Source organism: Diadema antillarum, unplaced genomic scaffold (genome assembly GCF_040938485.1).
Source record: "Diadema antillarum isolate AM-2024a unplaced genomic scaffold, OU_Dant_1.0 seq00001218_RagTag, whole genome shotgun sequence".
In the NCBI taxonomy this organism is placed as follows: domain Eukaryota; kingdom Metazoa; phylum Echinodermata; class Echinoidea; order Diadematoida; family Diadematidae; genus Diadema; species Diadema antillarum.
Genome location: NW_027272010.1, coordinates 377629 through 389670, shown reverse-complemented (window position 1 = coordinate 389670; position 12042 = coordinate 377629). Strand labels below are relative to the sequence as shown.

The 12042-nt window shown below is 38.3% G+C and overlaps 1 protein-coding gene across 2 annotated transcripts in view; it reads right to left on the bottom strand.

The window, feature by feature from the left end:
- LOC139744909 (arrestin domain-containing protein 3-like) overlaps positions 1 to 12042 on the bottom strand; it is a 160930-nt gene that overhangs the window by 28488 nt on the left and 120400 nt on the right. The gene's annotated exons all lie outside the window — the stretch shown is intronic.

The window sequence follows — 12042 nt, the reverse complement described above, 5'->3', positions numbered from 1 at the left end:
ACTTTCTAATTGTCATGCATTGTATTGGATTGTCTCAAGTGATCTCTTTTCCAACTAGATTAACCCGAAATTCTGCTTCCTTGATTGATCATTTGTAAACAAATATGGACATGTTTAATATACATGCAGGTGTTATCGAGGCTGATGTTTCAGACCATCTTCCAATCTTTACTGTCTTTGAAAGTATGTTTAATTTTAAAAGTATCGTCCCAACTTTTGGGAAAGTTGTACGATTGTATAAACATTATGATGTCGATTTATATTGTTTAGACTTAGCCAATGCAAGGTGGGATTATGTGTATAAGTGTAAAGATGTGAATGATGCATATTCTGTATTCTATGGTATATTTCGGGAAATATGTGATAAACATGCTCCATTAAGAAAAAAACAGTAGTACTAGTCATTCAAAATGTTACCCTAAAAATCCATGGGTAACAAAGGCAATTTTAAAATCAATTAAAAAGTTATACAAATTGTATAAAAAGTATAGGTCATCAAATTTTGATCTAAGATATGAAAGGGAGTACAAGGTATATCGAAATATTTTAACTACTGTTTTGAAAAATGCCAAACGGGTTTATTATAGTTACAGTATGTTTAATGATAATAAGCAAGATTCGGGTAAAACATGGAAATGCTGGTAAAGAACATACTGCAAGTTTAGAAATTGAAGAGTTGGTGGTTAATAAAGTTGATGAAGTTAAATCTGTTTTTATGCAAAAGAAATAGCAGAAGAGCTTAATGACTATTTTGTTACTGTAGGACCAAAGTTGGCAACTAAGATTCCTGAAACACAAATTAATCTATTATGAAAAGAATTCTTGGGGGAAAAGAATAATAAATCGTTATTTTGGAGGCCAGTTACAGAGAAAGAAGTGTTCGATATTTTATTCGCATTAGACTCTAAGAAATCACATGGATATGATAATTTACCAGTAAGATTATTAAAGGATGCAGCAAGTTTTGTTTGTAAGCCACTGCTTTACATTTTTAATTTGTCCTTAGAAACTGGAATTAATCCTCAAGCCTTAAAGATGGCCAAAGTAACACCAATATATAAAAAAGGACCAAAATCGGATCCTGGAAAATACCGACCTATCTCCGTTCTGCCAATAATTGGAAAGGTTTTAGAGAAAATTGTAAATGATAGACTGGTTGATTTTTTTGAGTCCAATGATATTTTTTATAAACACCAGTATGGCTTTCGTAAAAGATACAGTACGAAATTGTCTTTAATGGATCTTGTAAATACACTAATGACATCACTTGATGAAGGAAAAGTGACAGTTGGTATCTTTATAGATTTTAAAAAGGCTTTTGATACGATAAATCATGATATTCTTCTATGTTAACTGGCTCATTATGGTATTCGTGGAATTCCACTTCAATGGTTTGCTGATTATCTGTCCAACAGATCTCAGCTGCTATCTTATAGAGGAATGGTCTCGACACCGAAGACTATAACTTGTGGTGTCCCGCTAAGGGTCAGTTTTGGGGCCTACACTCTTTTTGATATTCATAAATGATTTGCCACGCTCTTGCTCTTTCTTTAAATTCAGATTGCTTGCTGCGATTCAAATATTTTTCATACTTATGCTGCTCGCCAAAAAGAAATAGATGTGAATGAAGTAAATGAAAACCTGCACAAAGTTCAAACATGAAAACAAATTATATGGTAATCAGAAGAAAACGCCAGTTAGTTGCGATGAGGGGTGCAATAAAACTATCTGACACAGACATTGATGAAGTGAGTGTTGCATCCTTCATCGGAACTCAGATTGATTGTCATCTTACTTGGAAACCTCACATTCAGTTGGTACATAAATGTGTTCGAAGGAAAGTAGGTGTATTGTATAAATTAAGACAGTATGTTCCGCAGCGCATTCTTGTTGCTTTTGTATAAATCTTTTATACAACCACACATATCATATGGTATTGAGGTATGGGGCAGTACTTATAAATCTCACTTAAATTGTATACATATTTCTCAAAAAGTAGCTCTGAGAGCTATAACATTTTCGACTTTACGAACACATTCAGAACCATTGTTCCAACGATTCAAACTTCTAGATGTTGTTAGGTTACATAAGTTCTCAGTTTATGTACGATCTCTGCAATGGAACTATTCCGCACCCTCTGTATGACTATTGCCAAATTGTGCATCATACTTACAGGACAAGAGCAAATGAAAAAAGAATGTTGTACTTATCAAAATTTAGAACCACACAGGGACAATTTTCGATTTCTTACTTAGGACCAAAACTTTGGAACACATTGCCACGAGAAATACGTGAACAAAGCAAAAGATCTACATTTCGTAAATGCCTTGCAGATTTCCTTCTCTAATAGATATTATATACTGTATCAAGTATAATTGGTTTTCTATGTTAGAAAATGAATGATGTACATTGTATAAATATGAACAGCCATTTCAACTAACCATGTAATAATTTTTCTTTTGTGTTCAGCTTTTAGTATGAAGATCAAGGTGACCAATCTCGGCTAGCACTTGTGCTAACTTTTCATTTCCTTGTTAACAACAACAACTTTGTAGAATTACGCTACATGTATCATATTTAAATCTCAAATGTCATCATTTAATCATGTTATTGTAAAGGAGTAATAGATAAGTTTTGTTTTTCATATATGTATGTAAATACAATTGTATTATGATTGAAAATGCACATGTTCAAATGTTGTTGCTAATAAAAAACTTCAAACTTCAGACTGATATTAGATTAGAAGGAATGACTTTATCAATGTTTTACTGGATAAAGAGATAATTGAAATCTTACGATGTTTGCCCTAAGGAGCCCATCCCCCAAGGCATCTATGGGGACCACCATTTGGGTTAAGTTTATCAATGAGATCTTACTTCAAATGCCATGAAAAAAAAATGAAATTCTCTGTACAAATACGCAAGATAAACATAAATCATGTTATAAGGACTGTCACCATGACAGCACAGCAGAAAAGAGGAAAATCCTTGAGTCCCAATGTTACAAAATGTACATTCATGTTGACCCATGGCAATCTGGAGATTCTGTTGGAACAAGGTGATGGTCACACTACCCAAAAGGAGGGCGGAATGGGGATTTTCAGTGCGGATATGGGGCCTGTTTCATAAAGAGTTGTGATTGATCTTATACTCGATTTATTGAGCGTAACTTGGTAAATCAAGCATAAATTCAATATTGAGCGAAAGTCCTGCTTCATAAGACACGATTGATTTCAAGAAAAATCAAGCGTAACAGCAGACTGAGCGTTAATTGCCATCAATCGCAAAGTTATTTATGAAATGCAATTTGCCACTTACGCTCGATTTATGGACAAATAGATATACTGATAAAGTTATGAGGCCCATTGTAACATATAAAATGTCACTCAATGCTTGACTCCACTTGTTTTGTAGTCTTATACCCCCATCTCACTAGATGGCGATTCCGCTACGATCATAAAAAAATCGACAAAGCGCGGTGGATCGTGGCTTGATCGCTTTAAATCTTCTCCATCGTATCTTGAGCGGTTCAGAAGCACGGAGGGTCGCCACCATCACTACGGTCAGCGACCTCGCTACGGAAGTTTTGAACATGTCCAAAACTTCCATAGTGAGGTCGCCGTGGTTTTAGAGCGTATCACAATCGCCTCACGAGCGGATTAAAAGCGCCACATTCGTAACTCTGACGGGGTAGCAACGTGTTAGGCATAACTCAAGCACATCGAAAGCAGCCCCCAACACCTATGATAATTACCACTTTTACAGTATTACGTAACAGGAACCAACCATGAACGAAAGAAAGTGATGCACAGACCACGAAAGTTCATTTTTCCATGTACACTCAGTACAAATCTACTCTGTTTGTTTGTCATATACCACTGCAAGTCAATGAAAGTAAATTAAGTTGTAATCTTTTCAAATATATCTTCCTAATTGTATCCTTGTAGGATACGATTTGTAGTTTGTTCGTAAGCCGGTTCTTTATTACTATAAATTTTACCCTTTTAATTGAATGGATGACTTAACTACTAGTGCAATTTCACATCACATTCTAACTGGTGTGTTCTAGAATGCTAAGATGCAAGGGTAAAACCATATTCTGTATACAGTGAAACCCCGTTATAACGAGGTCCGTGGGACCGGCGATATTACCTCGTTATAACCGGTACCTCGTTATATCCGTACGCATCAAAAACAAAGAAAAACATAGGCACGACATCATATACCTATAAATGAAACCTAAGGACATCCTTTGCGTTATTTACACAATTATGGATCATTATCATTGAGAGAATAAAGGGAAATTATTTGTGAATTAGACGAAAAAGTAGGGGCTGAAATGAGTTAAATCTTAATTGTAATAATTCTTGTTTGTGAAGTTTTTCTTAACACCAGCGCAGATAGAGTAACAAACAGGCCTTTTTTTACCATAACTTGCGAGGTATTTTTACGCTTATAGTGCCCAGCGGGAATGCGATGATTTAATGAATCATTTCGGCTGTTATCTTGTACAACGTATGATCGTTGCGCCCGAAGGAATTAAAAATGCATTCTTTATTTTCTTCCCAAAAATCTCTTCGCGTTTTGTACATCCGTTCTTGAAAAATATGCGACAGGATTGAATGTGGAAGGTTGTGATCCTTTTTACGCAAATCTTTACCTGGTAGACCTTTCTGTAAGAAAGAAAAATCTTCTTTGTGAAGTGCAGTGAAAAAATTGTAATAATGAACAAACCCAGATCTATTCAAACTAATAAATGAGTTGGTTTCTTTTTCTGATTTAGGTAAACTTGCGTCATTCAACTTTTTTACGCTACTTTCACCTGGCGAGATCGCGATGATTTCAGGGTAACATACATGCGTTGTTTACCGTTAACTTGCGAGGTATTTTACGCTGTTAGTGCCCAGCGGGAATGCGATAATTTCATGAATCATTTCGGCTGTAATTTTATACAATGTATGATCGTTGCGCCCGAGGGGATTAAAAATGCATTCTTTATTTTCTTCCGAAAATCTCTTCGCGATTTGTACATCGATTCCGTTCTTGAACTGTTAAATGCGTTTGTTTCTATTTCCGAACACCGATTAAGTTATTCAACTATCTTTTACGCTACGGCGCGGCGAGATTGCGATGATTTCACCAGTTATTTCGGCTTCAATCATACACACTCATATTTAGATTATCAGATAAATACTAAATACTAGATAGATGCGTTTGTTTCTTTTTCTGAACACCGATTTAGTAGGTTAACATGCGTTATTCAAACAGTTTTAGTAATTTTACGCTACTGTCACTCGGCGGGATCGCGATGATTTCATTAATTATTTCGGCTTTAATCATACACACTCACATTTGCTAACCAGCAAAAGAACTGGAATTCGGAACTAAAAACGGAAAGGATATAATGATGAGTTGCACGCGCATTCTAATTGCCACAAGTGTCGCTACATGAAAAGTTTTTGAATGCGTTATCTTTTTTTTCGCCACTTCACGCACGCGTATCTCGCGAAAAAGAAAATCGAATGATTGTGTTTAATAATTCAGTAGGAACATCGGAAGGCATTCTTGTGTCTTATTGCGTGGTTTAGAAGAAAAAATGGAAGGAACGGTTCTCTGCAAAACGGGAAAAAGACTTGGATAGCGTGAATTCGGTTTTCAATGTTTCGTTTGTCGCGTGTTTGAAAGCGACAATTTAGTCATGAAATGGAACCTCGTTATATCCGATCAAATTGCTTATGTTTTTCTTTATCATGATGCACTGAAATTGTCCTCGTTATAACCGGAATCTCGTTATAGCCGAACTCGTTATAACCGATTCGTTCTACCATAGGTTTGCATGCAAAGAAAAATGGGACCGACGCGATCACCTCGTTAAAAGCGGTTCCTCGTTATAACCGAACTCGTTATAACGGGGTTTCACTGTATCCATGTTGGTTTGACAATGACATCTGCCTGAAGAAATTCAATCATATAATCCATTTTATACCCCGATCGCTTGAGATCGTAGCATGAGCCCAGCGTAAATGTATCACTGTCGCTCCAATCGTATCACTGTTGTAGTGACGTCTTGATAAGCGTACGAATATCGCAATATGATCGCTTTGATCGCAGAAGCAGCGCGTCTCGTCGGCTTGGAAAAGCGACCAAAACGTGGCTGCGTCGTAGCATTATCATGGCACTATCGCCTACAGTGCAGGTTCAGTGTAGAGAAACCGTAGTGTAATCGCCTCTGAGGCCAAAAATGGAGACGGACGGCGATCACGCCACGATTTGTTAAATTGTCACAGATTGCCATGGTCGCCACGGTCGCCTTCCTAGTGAGATGGGAGCCTTACAATACATTTTGAACATGTGTACTGTTGTTATGCACATGGCTCTAATTGACCTATAACAATATACAAATAATGAATGTTTATGAGTGTAATGGACAGAATATTTCATGAGGTGAAAAATGAAATGATCCATTCAATGAGGCGCAGCCTTGTTGAATGGATCAAACATTTTATCTTTCACCGAATAAAATATTCTGTCCATTGCACGAATGAAAGACATTTATTTATTTTATATAATGCCTAAAATAGATCCTTGTCATTTGATGCTTTATCAGTTTAGAAACAAGAGAGAATCTGAGATAGCAATAGTGCTCACTGAGCGCTTTACGCTAGCGCGTTGTCACATACACACACTGCAAATGCAAGCGTTTTACACGCGCAGTGTGCCAGATCTTAGCGAGTGTGCAATGGACCAAATCGTATGGATCCAAAATTGCACGGTAAATGGCGCATGGATGATGATGTCATAGTGAAATGGGCCGAATGATCAATGTCAAACAAACAATCAAATGATAAGGATCTTTTCAGACATTATATAACATGCAATATGTATGAAGATAGAGATGCAAGCCTTTGATTATGCATGCATGGTCTTAAGGTTCACAATATCTACACAGCAGTATTGTTGAAGGGGCGATACTGAGTGATTTGATAGACCATACAATTGTACCTATAAAATTACTATTATTGCCATATCAGACATCTGAGCTGTGGTTCTACCAAATTGTATTCCCCTCGCTTTTACACAATGTACAAGCCGGTTAGGACAAGTGGGGTAAATTTCTCATACCCCCCTCTCTAGCAAATGCCTACAGGAGTTGCATGTTAAAATCGGGAATATAGCATCTGAGCACTTGAGCTCCCAATGACAAAAATTTGCTGTTGATGAGTTTCTCGCAGAGCGGTTTCGTGAGAAAGGGCAAATTCCCAGCATTAATACATAAAAATAGTGGGTGATCACTGCGTTCTGTGTTGCGTGACCCTAGATGCACTGTACTCAGTATGCTTTCCACTTGCCTGAGCTGTGTGTATGCGCGTGCATGTACACTTGTATGCATATAATGCATAAAGCGCATAGTGGTAAGAGCCAGCCATAGCTAGCTGGCGCAAGATCTGGGCTACGTACAAAGTTACCAAACAATTGCAACACAAAGGTCAGCAAAATGGCAGCCTCCAGATGCAGCATGAGTAAGAAGAGATTCACAAATTTTGACAGTAAGGAATACGACGGGATTTTGCAAAACAAAGACGCATAGACCAAGAAGAAGGCAACAAAATAAGCAGGACGATATTTAGGGAGTATCTTGTGGAAAAGGGTGCAGATGTGGATATCTAAATGGGGGACAAGAAGACAATGCCTTTGATATTGGCAGAGTTCAACATAAAAGTATGGAAAGTTGATGGGACTCGTTACAAGACATCTTCACTTCAAAGCATAAGTGCAGGTAATAGTAGGCATCTCAAGTCAGTCCATTCAGAAATTATTGATAACACCACGGATGTAGACTTCACTAATGCAGCAAATGTCACATTCAAGGCAGCAACAGTACAACTGAAGAAAATTGGGAAGGGTGACATTAAACACCATGAACCCACTGATCCTGTACACATTGAAAAATATTACAAGATTTCAGTTTCTGATCAAGACTCTCCATCTGGGGCCCATTTCATTAAACTTGTCATCAGTGACAAGTTGTCATAGATGTGACAAGCCACTGAAATTCTTGCATCTGATTGGCTGAGGCAAATTTGTCATAGAAATGTGGCAGTTGTCACTGATGACAAGTTTTATTAAACGGGCCCCTGGTCTGCAAGCTAAGGTATGGTTCGAACTGTGTAATAGTCCATACCTTTGCCATAGAGGACGCAAAAATATGAGACATCTAACAAAAGACCATTTTGAAGTGAGGAAAGATGCCAATGGATGCAAATACTTAGTACAATTGTTGATGAACTCACCAAGAAGACAAGAGAGTATAATCTATTGTCTCGAGCAGATGGAGGACATATGTGCGCTATGGGTTGTTCAGATTGCCCTATCACCTCGTAAAAAAGATACTGCGGGAAATTGAACAACAAAAAAACAATCTCTTCCAAACACCCAAATCATCCATGCCACAATCCAGACCATGGTACAAGAATTGTACAGTTGGTAAAAATACTCTGGGTGACGCTATGTCAACAATTTCCAAGAAGGGTGGTCTTTCAAGAATTTATACCAACTATTGTGAGAGGGCAACTTGCATTGGAGTTCTTGATAAAGCCGGTTTTGAGAACAGAGATTTGCCAGGTGTCCAGTCAAAACAATGAATCAAGTCTTTCATACTGCACAGGAAAGTGTGCAATAACACCAAAATGGCAATGTTTGACACAATTTCTCATACTCTTGGTAGGTTTAGACACCAGGAGGTGGCTCGGTCAGTGCCAGCTGCTACTGTAAGTGTTCCACCAAAGCAGGATGAAATTCAGTCCCCAATTCCACAAGTAAATCTACATGATGTTGGTGAAACTGTCAATGAGAATTTCAATCTAAACTTTGATCTATATTTTGATTGGGAACTTCCAAATTCTCAGACGTCTGTTGTGGAGATTCATTCTCAATCAGAAGTCACTAAGGAAGTAGCTGTTGTGGAAAATCAAAACAATGTCGATTGTAGAAACACCACGTCCACCTCCAACACTACAACTTGGCAAACAATGCCAATGCAGCAAACACCATTTGTGTTCAACAACTGTAAAGTAACAATTAAATATAAACTTCAACTAACACTGTGATCAAACTGTTACAGGAGAGGAGGAGCCAATTTCGGATTTCACAAACTGTTGAAACTTCAGATTTAATTGACATAATTTATCAACTTTTCTATGAATATGATGACAGTGTTTGGTGTTGACAGTTTAGCAGTTGTGGAAGATTTTTAGCTGTGATTAAAAATTCATTTTGGAAAGGGAGTTCAACACAATCTCTGCTGGAATTATCAAGCCCTGTTGTAGCCGCTGTACTTTGGTTAGTAAAAGTCATTTGTATGTCAGTTTCATAGATTTACTATATCCCCCTCTCTTATATGCCTATCGGTGATGAAAATTCACTGTTGACAGTTTCATGACAGAGGGCAAAGTACCATATGTTAGCACGTAAAAATACAGGATGATCGCTACTGGTAAGAGTGCGTGTGACTGCGTGTGCTGGCTGTTACGCAAGCTGCTTGCCTTATTAAGGCTGTGTATGTGTGCATGCATGATATGCATGCAACGCAGAGGTGTAGAGCTGAAGCTGGTGCCAAGTGGAATTTTGTAATTGGGAAGCTGTTATAACAATTTCTGTCACTGCTCAAGATGTCTGAAATGGGTAACAATAATGATATGGACTGGCTACTTTGGGGAAATACATTTATCGCCCTCACTAGAACAGCATTGCCCTTGTCTTCGACTCTGGCAATACGATTCTACCTCAGGCAATAACTTAGTATCCCCCTCAAGGCCAGTCCATATCATATGAATACACTACCGTGATGGCAGAAGTGAAATTCTACAAGTTATTAAGTATTCATAATACATTTCATGCTTCACATGCCCTTTCCTCGTCTTTCATGCATATTTCACTGAGCATCTGGGGAGCATCATTCTATCCCATCCATTCGGCTTTCCAGTTTTATATGAGCTGTGCTGATTATAACTAAAACTATCAATGAAGGTGATTAATACCCCAGTCCAGCAGCTCAGACTCCTATGAAAAAGAACTGCACCAGGGTTTGTTGGGTATAAACACAAAGGGCATTTTACACAAATACATGTACACCAATAGATCTTCATCCACACCAAATTTGACCCAACAGCTTAATTTCTATAGTCAGTTTGATGCAAAAATGTGTGGTTACTATGGTAATGTTTTTTTCTGATACTAACATAATGGTGTCTTGCATATCTACAGCTATAAATATTACATACTAAATTTGACCTTAATTGCTTGAATGCTGTGGAAATAATATGATTCACACAGTTTTGGGGAAAATGTGGTTACCATGGCAACACTTTATCCAACAACCACCAAAAAACATGTCTTGCACATCTACATTGTACACCTCAATGTCATATAGTCCACCAAATTTGATTTCGATTGCTTCAAAATTGTGGTTCACTAAACTGAGAAGTTCACTCCACATGATTTTCAAGAAAATATGCAGATTACCATGGCAACACCTTGTCATATACAAATACAAAGAGTGTCTTGCATAAATGCACCTATGGATCATTATACATACCAAATTTGAAATAATTTACTTAAATACTGTGAAAGTAGTTTGCTCCACGTTTGTGGAAAAAATGTGGTTACCATGGCAACGCTTTTCTGACAAACACAAAAAACATATCTTGCACATTTACAAGTGTACACCTCAATGTCATCAAGTACTCTAAGAATCATCAAAATTGCTTCAAAACTGTAGGAGTTCGCAAATCAAGTTTGCAACAGACTGCCCAACAGCCTGCCCGCACAACTGCCCACCCGATTGCCCGACCGACCACATACTGATTCCTACACATGTGACCGGCGACAACGGTTTCAGGCAAAAGTCAGGAATTTTGAAAATTCATTATTTCACTGAACCTCATCGCCCATTTCCTAAGCTTTGCATTCATATAATATAAAACACTTGTATTCTCCGGCACAATATATATATAAAAACATAATGCACTTTTTAATTTGTCAGCCTGATGAAATTGCGAGAAAACAGGCTTTGAAGATTAACCTCTTGCTTGGACAATGTCCGAGTGGCGATGTGAGGTGAGAATCACCCATCCATGCGATGGTGCCAATTGAGATTAAGCCCCGCCTCAAGCAACCACAGCGCCTTCTGATTGGCTCACTGAGAGGTTCCTCAGAACAAAGCGTATGGAGCCGAAATACATAATGCGTTTCACCCCCGGTTTGTTTGCCTGTACGTCTTTCAAGATGGTGGATACAATAATTGCACGCCTGCTGGTTTATGTGTGTATGGCATGTGTCACAATGTGACTGAGAGTGCGAGTGTGGAATGCGTGAGATTCCTTTGTTCAGGCAAGCCATCAGGTGGAAACAGGGACAGCAGGGGTAAACAGCGTAGAAATTCAGAATCGGGCAAGCCAGTTGGAGAGAAGTCGTTAGTGAGAAAGGACAGTGTAGAAGAAAGAGGGAGGCTCAGTGGAGCCAGGGTAGAATAGCTAACTGAAAAAGGGAGAGTTGGTAGGAAAGAATAGGTGTTTAGTTAGGGGGAGATAATTGGGATAGATAGATTTAAAGCAAAAGGGGAGAATTAGTTGGAAAGAAAAGGGACATGTAATAAAAAGGGGGAAGCTAGTTGGAACCAGTTTAAGCACTGTAGAGGGTGGAGTTATATTAGAGGCGACAAGGAAAGTAAATTTGGAGGGAAAAAAGCAGTTGGATCTGAACATCTGTCAGAGCAGGACATGCTCTTCTAACTCACCAGTTGGTGATAGGAGTAGAGAGGTAGCTGATTGGCCTACAATGCAGCGCTGCATTTCAGGCAGGAGAGTCATGGCACAGCAACCCCACGTATAAGGGCAGGGCATGCGCAAGACATGCTGCAGGCACTGACAACAGCTGAAGTCTCCTCCTCACCATTACTTCAGGGTCTGAACACCAGATCAGACATAAGTACTTATGTAGCTGTATTAATTTGTTTTTGTAATATTATTCTGAATTTGTCACTGTT